Source organism: Pygoscelis adeliae, unplaced genomic scaffold (assembly GCF_000699105.1).
Source record: "Pygoscelis adeliae isolate BGI_AS28 unplaced genomic scaffold, ASM69910v1 Scaffold113, whole genome shotgun sequence".
Classification (NCBI taxonomy): domain Eukaryota; kingdom Metazoa; phylum Chordata; class Aves; order Sphenisciformes; family Spheniscidae; genus Pygoscelis; species Pygoscelis adeliae.
The window spans coordinates 3,800,460-3,810,839 of NW_008825108.1; positions in this window are offsets into that span (position 1 = coordinate 3,800,460).

Consider the following 10,380-nt stretch of genomic DNA (forward strand, 5'->3'; position numbering starts at 1 on the left):
TTCACTTGGAAATTTGGCTAGTTGATGAGAGAGGACGTTTTCCCCTGACTTTCTCTAGAGTGTACTGAAGCAAGAAATGCAAAAAGGGAAACACAAAGAGCAACTGTCTAGAGGGCTGGCAGCCTTTCTGGGCTTGTAAATTAGATTCATATCCAATCCCTTGCACTGCGGCTGACGAGCTGTTGTAGTAAGTCAGGTCTTAAAATGCACCAAATTCCTAGCAGTTCCCCAGTCGATTTGCGAGGCTTGTAGGATATGTCTTGAGCACCAGATAAATGGTACTCGGTTTTTATTTAAAAGAGACTCGCAGCTCCATTCTGTATTGGCATTTTAAACCCTATTAGGCTAGGGTTCTAGTGCTATTTTTATGGCATTGTTTGACCCCTGCCAAATCATCCACATTCATACTTCAGAGAAAGAGGAAAATATTACTCTTGGCTTACAAACATCAGAGAAATGGAAACGTATTTAGAGAAATCTTTAAGACACGTTTTGTAATACAATATATCCCGCAAAACTTATAGGATAACAATGTTATCCTGTTCTCTAGCCCTGACAGGATCATTACACATCGGTATTTCAGTTTATACCACTTCCAAGAGCCTCCTTTAATATCAGGGAGGAAATTTCATTAAATCACAGCCTTCACGTGCCAACCATAAGTATCAGCTGGCTTCTATTTTCCTTGAAGTGCATTGTAAGTATAATACTATATCCTTAAAAATACCAAGAGATTCAGGGTCTGCTCATGGAAGGTGCTAAATGTCTTCATTCTTTTGCAGGTCAAATAAGCCCTTACCGTCTATCAAATGCAATGCTGAAGTGTTGCTTTTTTTTAGTGTCATTATAAAAATGCAGTTGTATGGGGCTTCAGGTATATAGTCAGCTCTGCTCTGTTACTTATTGGCAATTTATCTGGATTACTGACTAACCTCGCTGCAGGTGGAGACACATCATATGGCTTTGTGCAGAACCGGCTTAGAGCCAGTTTATTACACCAGGGACAGCACTGCACGAGTGCACCTGTATTGCTCCACGCTACAGTCTGGAAGCAATGTTTTTGGGTGGAAGCAGTCCAGCTAGTACACACTACTGTTCTGCCAGATTGCAATTAGTCCCCTGAAGAACGATGGAGCTTTCTTTGCTCAGAACTCCAAGAACTAAAATATTGAAAAGCAGTAGAGATACCACTGCACAAAAGATGACAGATCTAGGGCAGTTCCAAGGAAACTGGCCAGTGGCTTTGGGGCAAAAAGGATGAGTTGGGGCAAGGAAAAAAGAAAAGTGACATAAGCAATAGTAGCTCTGAGTACTACGTCACCCATGATGGAAGGAAGGAGGCTGCAAACATGACCATAGGGACAAGCTCTTCTGCACTCCAAAGGGGTTTATAAGCTTGGGTGCAGGGTCAGATGGCACCAGCTTGGGTACAACAGCCGAGCAACACACTTCTGAAACAAAAGCCTCCAGATAATGTGACACGTAGTCACCAGAATGTCTGTGCGATGTATACTTTTGAGTTCAAGACTTCACCCCAAAGTTCAGTTGCTCTGAAGACTGCTGCACCAGGCTCTATCACACAGGATAGGCACTTTCAGAAACCTTGGCTTAGGGCCTCAGCCTTGTCCTTATTACGTCCTGATGTCTGGGTGAAAAGGGCTTCCCACTAAGCACGTGGGCTTCAGGTTTTGGTGTGGCACCTACCTCTGCAAATGCTGAATCTGACTAGCACTGGGCTTCAGATTCCACTCTGAGGGTCAAGGACCTATAAGCTGCCATTGAGATTCCCTACGTGCCTGAATCGTTTTTTAGCCCTGGCTCCCACTACATAAAGTAAATGCATTGTGCTGTACTGGCCATGCAAATATGTTTGTACCAGTTTAGAGCTAGCTATTGACAGCAGCTACAGCTGATGGTGATGGGGTAGGCAGCCCAGTTTCAGCCCTGGCTCTAGCCTATTATCTTCCCAGGTGGCAGGAACTGCTCAGGTGAAAAACCCAGGTCTCCTTCTTCCCCAGAAAAGCTGACTTCTGGGGTTCGGTGGTTGCTACGCAGAGGCTTTTTTGGCAACAACTTTCTACTCTTCAAGTCTGGATCTGATCAATTCCTTATCAATATCTAAGAGCTTCTTCAGTCCTGCTGGCAGTAGAGATTTTCCCCATTTTTGCTTATTAAAAAGTTATTTTCTTTGTCTGTTTTGGTAGCCCTGCCTTTAGGAGCTGGCACCAGACAGGCCAGTTTTGTTTAAGCATAGTGCATACATAATGTGAGGGACCAGTGGGAACTGCTCTCCTTTCTACACTAGGTTGATGGGTGGTGAGTCCAGTGACAGTTTCGCTGATGCATGGTAACCTGCCAAAGCAGCAAGCTTTGAAGACATACTGTAAATGGGCAGCTGTGCCTGCCTGTCTTCTCAGTGGGTGCAAACTTTAAACAAAGACAAAAATTAAGAGAGGAGTTGTCATATAGGAGATATAGACTGCTTGATGAGAAAAGCCCTTCACAAATGAAAAACATCTGTACACACTCAAGTTATTCATTCGGGAAGAGGGAACGCAGGTCCCTTTGGATAGCTATGGGGCTACATAGCAGTGACTTCAAAAGACCTAGAGCCCATAGCAGACAACCATTTATTACTGAGCTCACATTGCAGTGCAGGTATAAGGAGGACTAGTGCAATCTCTGTATCAGAAGCAAGGAGCAGAGCAGCCTGGAAACTTCTGCAATACGTTTTTCCATCCTGATTGAAATGCTGAATTTATCAAAACCGGGAGCTTCACAGAAGGATGGCCACAGAAGTTGAACAAATCAAAATACATACTCTGATTGATACATACACTTTGTCTGATAATGTGCTCTGTGAAAAATTAAGAACCGCAAAATAGAATACAACTATAAATCTCCACACGAAGTTTCAAATTTACTTCTGCTGAGGGAGAATCTTTCTGCATGCAGTTTTCTAAGGGAGTGCAGGTCAGCAGTGGGCAATGATTTTGCACCTGCATAAAGCATTAGTGAGACTGGTACAGTAACAAAAGATAAAACTTGGGTATCTGTATTTTAAAAACACATGCAAGAAAATTGAAGCAGCTGTTAAAAAAACAGAAGTCATCTGAGAGCATCAGAAAATGGCTTTTAGTGAGAAATGAAGGCTCTTATTCTGAGTCTGCTAAAAAGAGCAAGAGGTGACTTGCTTATGGTTCCAGTACTGCCGTGGGAAAAAGCAATACCTGAAAAGGCCCTGCAGTTTAGGGTAGAAAAGCATAACAGGAACCAATGGCTTGAAACTGAAGCCAGACAAAATCCAATTAGAAATAAGGAAAAAAAAAATTAATAGGGACAATGGGATAATATTTAAACAAATAGTAGTGGAAATGACGGATTCACAGTCTTCTGTTGTCTTGAGATCAATACCGCATACTTCTCTGGAACACAAGCTTTAGCCAAGCGGAAGTCCTTAGGATCAATACAAGGGTAATGAACGCAATTCGATGGCCTGCAACGCACGGGAGGTCAGACCAGATGATCTAATGGTCCCTCTGGCCTTATAATCTAGAGACAATCATGTAAGATCAAAGTGTACAGGGCAGAGTAACGAAATGAGTCAGGAGTGTGTATGGCAGTCTTTGCCAGGACTGCTGTGCTACAAAATTAAGAAGTATGGGACTTTCTTTTTCCTTTCGTGCCTGTCCGTCTGTTGATTTTGTCCCTCCATCGGAGGAGATTTTGTGGATAGATTGCGTCACTGACTGTAAACGTTCTTACAGAATTCTCTGGGTAGCACATCACTAGGGTCATACTGGGACTTCTGTTATAACATTTATGATCATAATTTCCAGGTAAGAGCCTGCTTTTCAAATTCGTATTTTCTATGTTTGGTCTCAAGAGAAATTTTAAAATGATTGAGGGAGGCCGGTCATCCTGTTTTTGGACTGAAATCAGGAGGAAAACCATTCATCTGTAAGAAGATACTTGGCATTCTATTTCACTGCCAATTCAAAAAGCCAAACTTTCAGGTGGCAGGTCCATGGAGGAAATTAGCGCTGCTAACCATTCTGCACAATGAAATAGTAGCAAATGATCACGAGAGAGCAGTTTGGAATATTTACAGCACAGAGTGCATCCTTCTTTGAGTTGAACTACTGACAGTTTTATGAAACAACAAATCTTTTCCTGTGAATTTGAGGCAGAAATGGTTGTGTATCAGTATTTTCTTGATATTCCACAGAAGAAACAAAGAAATCTAGAATTTAACTTGAATCAACGGAGACGGCAGCTGCATGAGAGATGTGTGGTCTCACGTCCGAATAACATCCTAAGCTGTGAGGTCCTGATTCACCTTAGGATGAGTCTAAACAAGCTAAACAGAGGTATTTAAGCACTTTTGACTAAAGGTAACCTGGCAAGACAGAGAGAGAGTTTGCACATTGTGCCTCTATGGTATAGAAACCAGCTGAAAGATATCTATAGCCCCTTGCCTTATCTTTTAGATCGAGGGCTGTCTGGGGTAAAGATACTACACGGTGTGCAGGAAGACAGGGCTTCAACCAACTACATGGCCTTCTGGTGTCACCATGTAGTACTTTAGTAACTGTTTTAGTGATTTTAAAACATTCTGCACTAAACACATTGGTTCTTTGTTCACTTCTTTTTACTGAAAAGTTGTTTACCTGAAGCCCTAGTAGAGAAGGTTTATGGTATGAGACATTAAACAAACTATATCCTACTCAGAGAAGAGTAATGAAATTATAACCTTACACAGAGCTGACCATTAATTTCAGTATGCAAAGAGCAATTTCATGTCGGTATGCAATAATCACTGGGGGTGTAATGCTACCTTTGTGAAGGATTCAGCTTTTTGTAAAAGCAGCAGCTGGAAGTGATTTTCAGGTGCAAGGCTGATTAAAGAGACATGTGATTTAGTGAGCTACCTGCTTCCTTATGTGACCTTTGGCAGGTTACTTGAGATCAGACCCATAAAAGGACTGAGGCATGGCCACGCCAGATGCTCAGCTCCCAGAAGGGGTTTCTCGAGCCAGCTGGAATGCCTACCTACGCTATCCGCTATGCCAACAGTTGGCTGCCTCCTGTGAATCTCCAACTCTGAGCAGGGCTGCACCTGAATTAGGCAATGGGAAATACCAAAGATCTGAACCTCTTCTGCCAACCTGTAGCCTCAGGCTAAACGCCATGAGCACCTTCCTTGATTTAGATCCAGGGAAATTGCCTACTCTTTTTACAGATAAGACAGAGCCAAGGGACAAATCAATGATACTGATAGAGCAGTTAAGCAGAGCACTCAGAAAATGGGAGACTCATTCAATGCCTTCCTCTACTGGAAAGATTTCAAATGTGCATATCTGACCTGTCATTTACCTGAGCCACCCAGCTGTGGTCTATTTGTGGACCCTCTCTGTCCCTCCTGCCAGAGCTGTGGCTCTGTATCGCAGTGAATGCGAACTTCAAAAGCACGTGACCCCACAGCACGGTGAGAGAAGGGCCTTGCTGGGTCCAGGTCCCACTCCCAGCCCTGCTTCTGTGTTTTAGCCACGGCTGCTGATGCCAAATGTTCACAGGATCACTTCTAATGCAGCCTCTTCTGGCTGTTCTTGGAATGTCAAACCGTCATGGCTGCTGCCCGTGCCAGTGCAGAACATGCCTAGCCCAAGGCAGCCTGAGGTAACTGAAGGATGGGAACTTCCAAGCCGCCCCAGGGAGGAGACAACACCTAAGCCAGCCACAGCTTGGGAAATGATCGGCAGCAGACGCCAGGCACGCCACTGCCTTCACTGGTGAGAGCGCTGATGTCCACAGATTCCCTGATGGCTCAGCAATTGGGTGACTCAGTCTGGCTTTTAATGGAAATAGAACCTCATAACCTGATCTGTGTGGGGATCTGTCTCTTCCTCACTCATAGCTTTTGAGCTGAACTTTCAAATATCAGCCAAAACAGACAGAGAAATGTAATTTTCCAGCTGTCATGCTTTAACCTCAGCCGGCAACTGAGCACCACACAGCCACTCGATCACTCCCCCCTGGTGGGACGGGGGAGAGGATCGGAAGGGGAAAAGTCAGAAAACTTGTGTGTTGAGATAAAAACAGTTTAATAATTGAAATAAAATAAAATAAGAATAACATACAAAGCAAGTGATGCACAGTGCAATTGCTCACCACCTGCCGACCAATGCCCAGCCAGTTCCTGAGCAGCGGTCACTGCCCCCCCGGCCAACTCCCCTCAGTTCATATATTGAGCGTGATGTCATATGGTATGGAAAACCTTTGTGTTTTTTTGGGTTTGGAAAACCCTTTGGTCAGTTTGGGTCAGCTGTCCTGGCTGTGCCCCCTCCCAGCTTCTTGTGCACCTCCAGCCTTCTCAGTCCATAGAGCATGGGAAGCTGAAAAGTCCTTGGCTAGTGTAAGCACTGCTTAGCAACAGCTAAAACATCGGTGTGTTATCAACATTGTTCTCATCCTAAATCCAAAACACAGCGCTGTACCAGCTACTAGGAAGGAAATGATCCCAGCCGAAACCAGGACACCAGCATAGCTGAGCTCATAGGAAAAGGCAGCTGGGAAGAGGAGTGAGGAACTACTAGGTCTTTGACCAGTCATGCTTTTGCATTACAAGAAGTCATACAAGGTACTGATGTCTTCAGGCTATTCTGTGATAGAGAGTACTGTTGTATACACTGATACAATTTGTTTGTATCCATCTCCTCTGCCAAAGGTATTGGCTTTCTATCACAAAGAATTGGCACCTTCACCTCTACCTTGCATGAAATATGTATTTGCAAGTCTAGAAACACATCGAAGGAAATTAATGGGAATGTTTAATTCTTAATAACATCCACGTTAAATAGAAAAATATATATATTAGACCATGTTTCATCCATACAAAATCATAAATAATCAGACAGGTGGTTTTGGTCCTGTAACAAAGTCATGTAACAAAAACATTCAAGAACAGGCAGTTGTACTTGAATTTAGTAGTCTATTTGTTAACTCTTTCCTGCCAGTTGTAGTAGATCACCTGTGCGTATAGAGATAGATACAAAATTGTCTTGGAGCATATTATGATATATGTGTGTATGGCTGCAATCATTATTCTTATCTGATGATCAGCAAGCTTCTTTCAGCTGCTACAGCCAGGAAAGGAAATGTCGTGTCATAGTTTTGTTCTGATTAACACACAACACGTTAACCAGTTAAGGTTTGCATTTCATTATCAGAGGAGATTTGGATGTTTATTTCACTGAACAAAGAATTAGCTTATTAAATGCATTACAATACCGTGTATTGATCTTAAGGAAAAAGATCAGCATTAACAAATACCGTGTATTTTATGTTACATATGTTCCTCACATTGTGTAACAGATTTCAGATTAACATGTTAATTCTGAACATTCTCGTTTCCATATTACAGAAAACTAATTACTGCATCCAAATCACTGCCAATACCTGCCATGAAAGGGGCTTCTCCAGTCTAAATACACGTCATTTCCTCAGACTAAAACAGTACACAGTGTCCCTTCATACCCACTGCCGCTTCCACAGCTGCTCATCTGGCGCTACGTCTCACTTCTCCCACTCATAGCCCTTATTGTACCCAGTGCCAAAGTGGGCTCTAGCACCCCCTTTAAACACAGGAGTGCCCCCTCTTTCCATCTGACTCTTTTTTTTTCCTGCTACTCGTCCACGTGCCGGGCTCCACAACCCCTTCTGGGGCTGAATTTCACCTAGCAAACAGGCTGGGCTTCCAGCCCATCAGAGATCTGACTCACTTGTCTCATCTTCAACAGACCGTGGGTTTTCCAGAACAGAGCTATTACATAATTTCAGCCAGCTTCCTTGAAGTAGTCAGCAGTTCAGCTGCCAAGAATACTGTGCATGTATAGCGTCAGCAAAATTGAATGAAGGTGTCAAACTTGATTCATAGAATCACAGAATCATAATCATTAAGGTTGGAAAAGACTCTAAGATCATCGAGTCCAACCCAACACCACCATTCCCACTGAACCATGGCCCTAAGCGCCTCATCTACACGTCTTTTAAATACCTCCAGGGACGGTGACTCAACCACTTCCCTGGGCAGCCTGCTCCAATCTTTAACCACTCTTTCAGTAAAGAAATTTTTCCTCATGTCCAAGCTAAACCTCCCCTGGCGCAACTTGAGGCCATTTCCTCTCGTCCTATCGCTTGTTACTTGGGAGAAGAGACCGACACCCACCTCGCTACAACCTCCTTTCAGGTAGTTGTAGAGAGCGATGAGGTCTCCCCTGAGCCTCCTTTTCTCCAGGCTAAACAACCCCAGTTCCCTCAGCCGCTCCTCATAAGACTTGTTCTCCAGACCCCTCACCAGCCTCGTTGCCCTTCTCTGGACACACTCCAGCACCTCAATGTCCTTCTTGTAGTGAGGGGCCCAAAACTGAACACAGTATTCGAGCCTGTGCAGCCTCACCAGTGCCGAGTAGAGGGGCACGATCACTTCCCTGCTCCTGCTGGCCACACTATTTCTGATACAGGCCAGGATGCCACTGGCCTTCTTGGAGGCCAAATTAGTTCTCCCTTGATGACTTGTAGAGAGCTTTACTAGTAACGCAATTTATATTCAGAGGCATCCCTAACCTAAAGTAAGAAAAGTCACAAGCCCTGAGCAGCAATTAAAGGCCCCAGGTCCATTCCAGCAGCAAAATGATGGTATTACAAGTGGCTAACGCCTCAACTAGATGTGCCGCATTGCCTACATAGCCTGCGGTTGATGTTGACAAGTATCTGGACTTATGCCTCCCGGGTCTCGTGCCAACCTACAGATATTCTGTTTAATCGCTTATAAATGAGCAGATTTCTAAGGCCAGAAGCAATTGTTGTAACGATCAAATGACCTTCTACACGCCCATGCCATAGCATTTCAGCAAGTGACTCAAATATTAAGGTCCTGACCACCATTAAGCTCTTAACCAGAAAGTCTCCGTACTAGAGCTGCAAATGCAGTTAGACCTATTAAACTTTCACAGCATGTAATGCCTTATTATAGATGTTATTAATTGGCAATGGATGGACAATTGCCTGTGATAGATCTAAGACAAAGGTCCGAGAATGTATTTTTCTAAGTAATTTTTGTTTAAGTAGACGACTAAAGGGGCCAGATGGCAATTTCATATCACTGGGGGTGCAGCACACAATCAGGTTCTCAGCTGCTAAACTCTCAACTTCTTTACCTTGGCCTACAGTTCATGCCTGGGCACGTCAGTCTGCGATGCGAGATTCTTGTTTAGATTTTCCATGACTCTGCATTTCTTATGATTCTCATGTGTCTGTTTTCAGAGTTCCTGTGAGTGAGAGCAGTAGCAAGTTTACTCATTAGAAATGTTTCCATATATAACTGCTATGGATGCAAATACATACTGAGAGACATACTTTGCAATCATGGTATTAGTTTTCCTCTAGACAACAGAAAGACCAAGGCTTAAAAGCATAAAGGGCTTTTTTTTATTAAAAAGAGGTTCTCTGGGAGTTTATATTTCATTCTCTTGAACAAACTGCCGTGTACTCGAACTTGTTGAAAAGTTTAGAGTAGGTTAAGAGCGAATAAATTAAAGTTAATGCAAGAGACTTAATACCTATCCATTATCTATATCTCTATTGAAAAAAACTTACTTTTTCTGTTCCTCAAAAATTAACAAATGAATATTTTTATAAATTATCAGAACTGTGTACTGGAGTTTTTCTTCTGACAACTCATTACTAACTCATTACTAGGATTTGAGAAGGAAATCCTCCTAAGACAAAACAAGACAGCAATAATGCAGCAGCATGTCTGTCATTAGTGTAACTAAAAAGAATTATCGTAAGTACAAACTCAGTTTAAAAAGTGAAATTAATTATACTGCACAAATGAAATTTCTCCAGAACGGGTCTCAAGCTTAGAGCAATCACTTTCAAGTCTGAAGTAGTTCTGCATAGCAGAAAGCTATTATTTTGACAATTTTTCTATCCTTTTTCCTAACATTGTGTCTCCGTAGTCAAAATAGGACAAACTAAAAACTCATCACCGCACAGCTCCACAGGCTGCCTGGATCTGATGTGTTAACTTTGGACAAGGGTCTCTCCCAGGTCTTCCCTTATCTCGGTATGCTGTGAGGTACCAGGGGAGGGAAAACCACAGGGCAGACTGGCGCAGGGCTCGTGAAAAGTTTCTTGTGTCCAGGCTGCTCCCCAAAGCGTCTGCTCGCTTTATCTTCCCGGCAGCAGACCCGTTTCAGGGGATGACCGTGAGGAATCACACCCTGTTCAGGATGTCCAGGGCTGCGCCGCAGGCTGCCTGCAGGGGCCTCCCGAGGGGAGCTGCCGGCAGCGCAGGCCCCACACCGAGCACCTCCG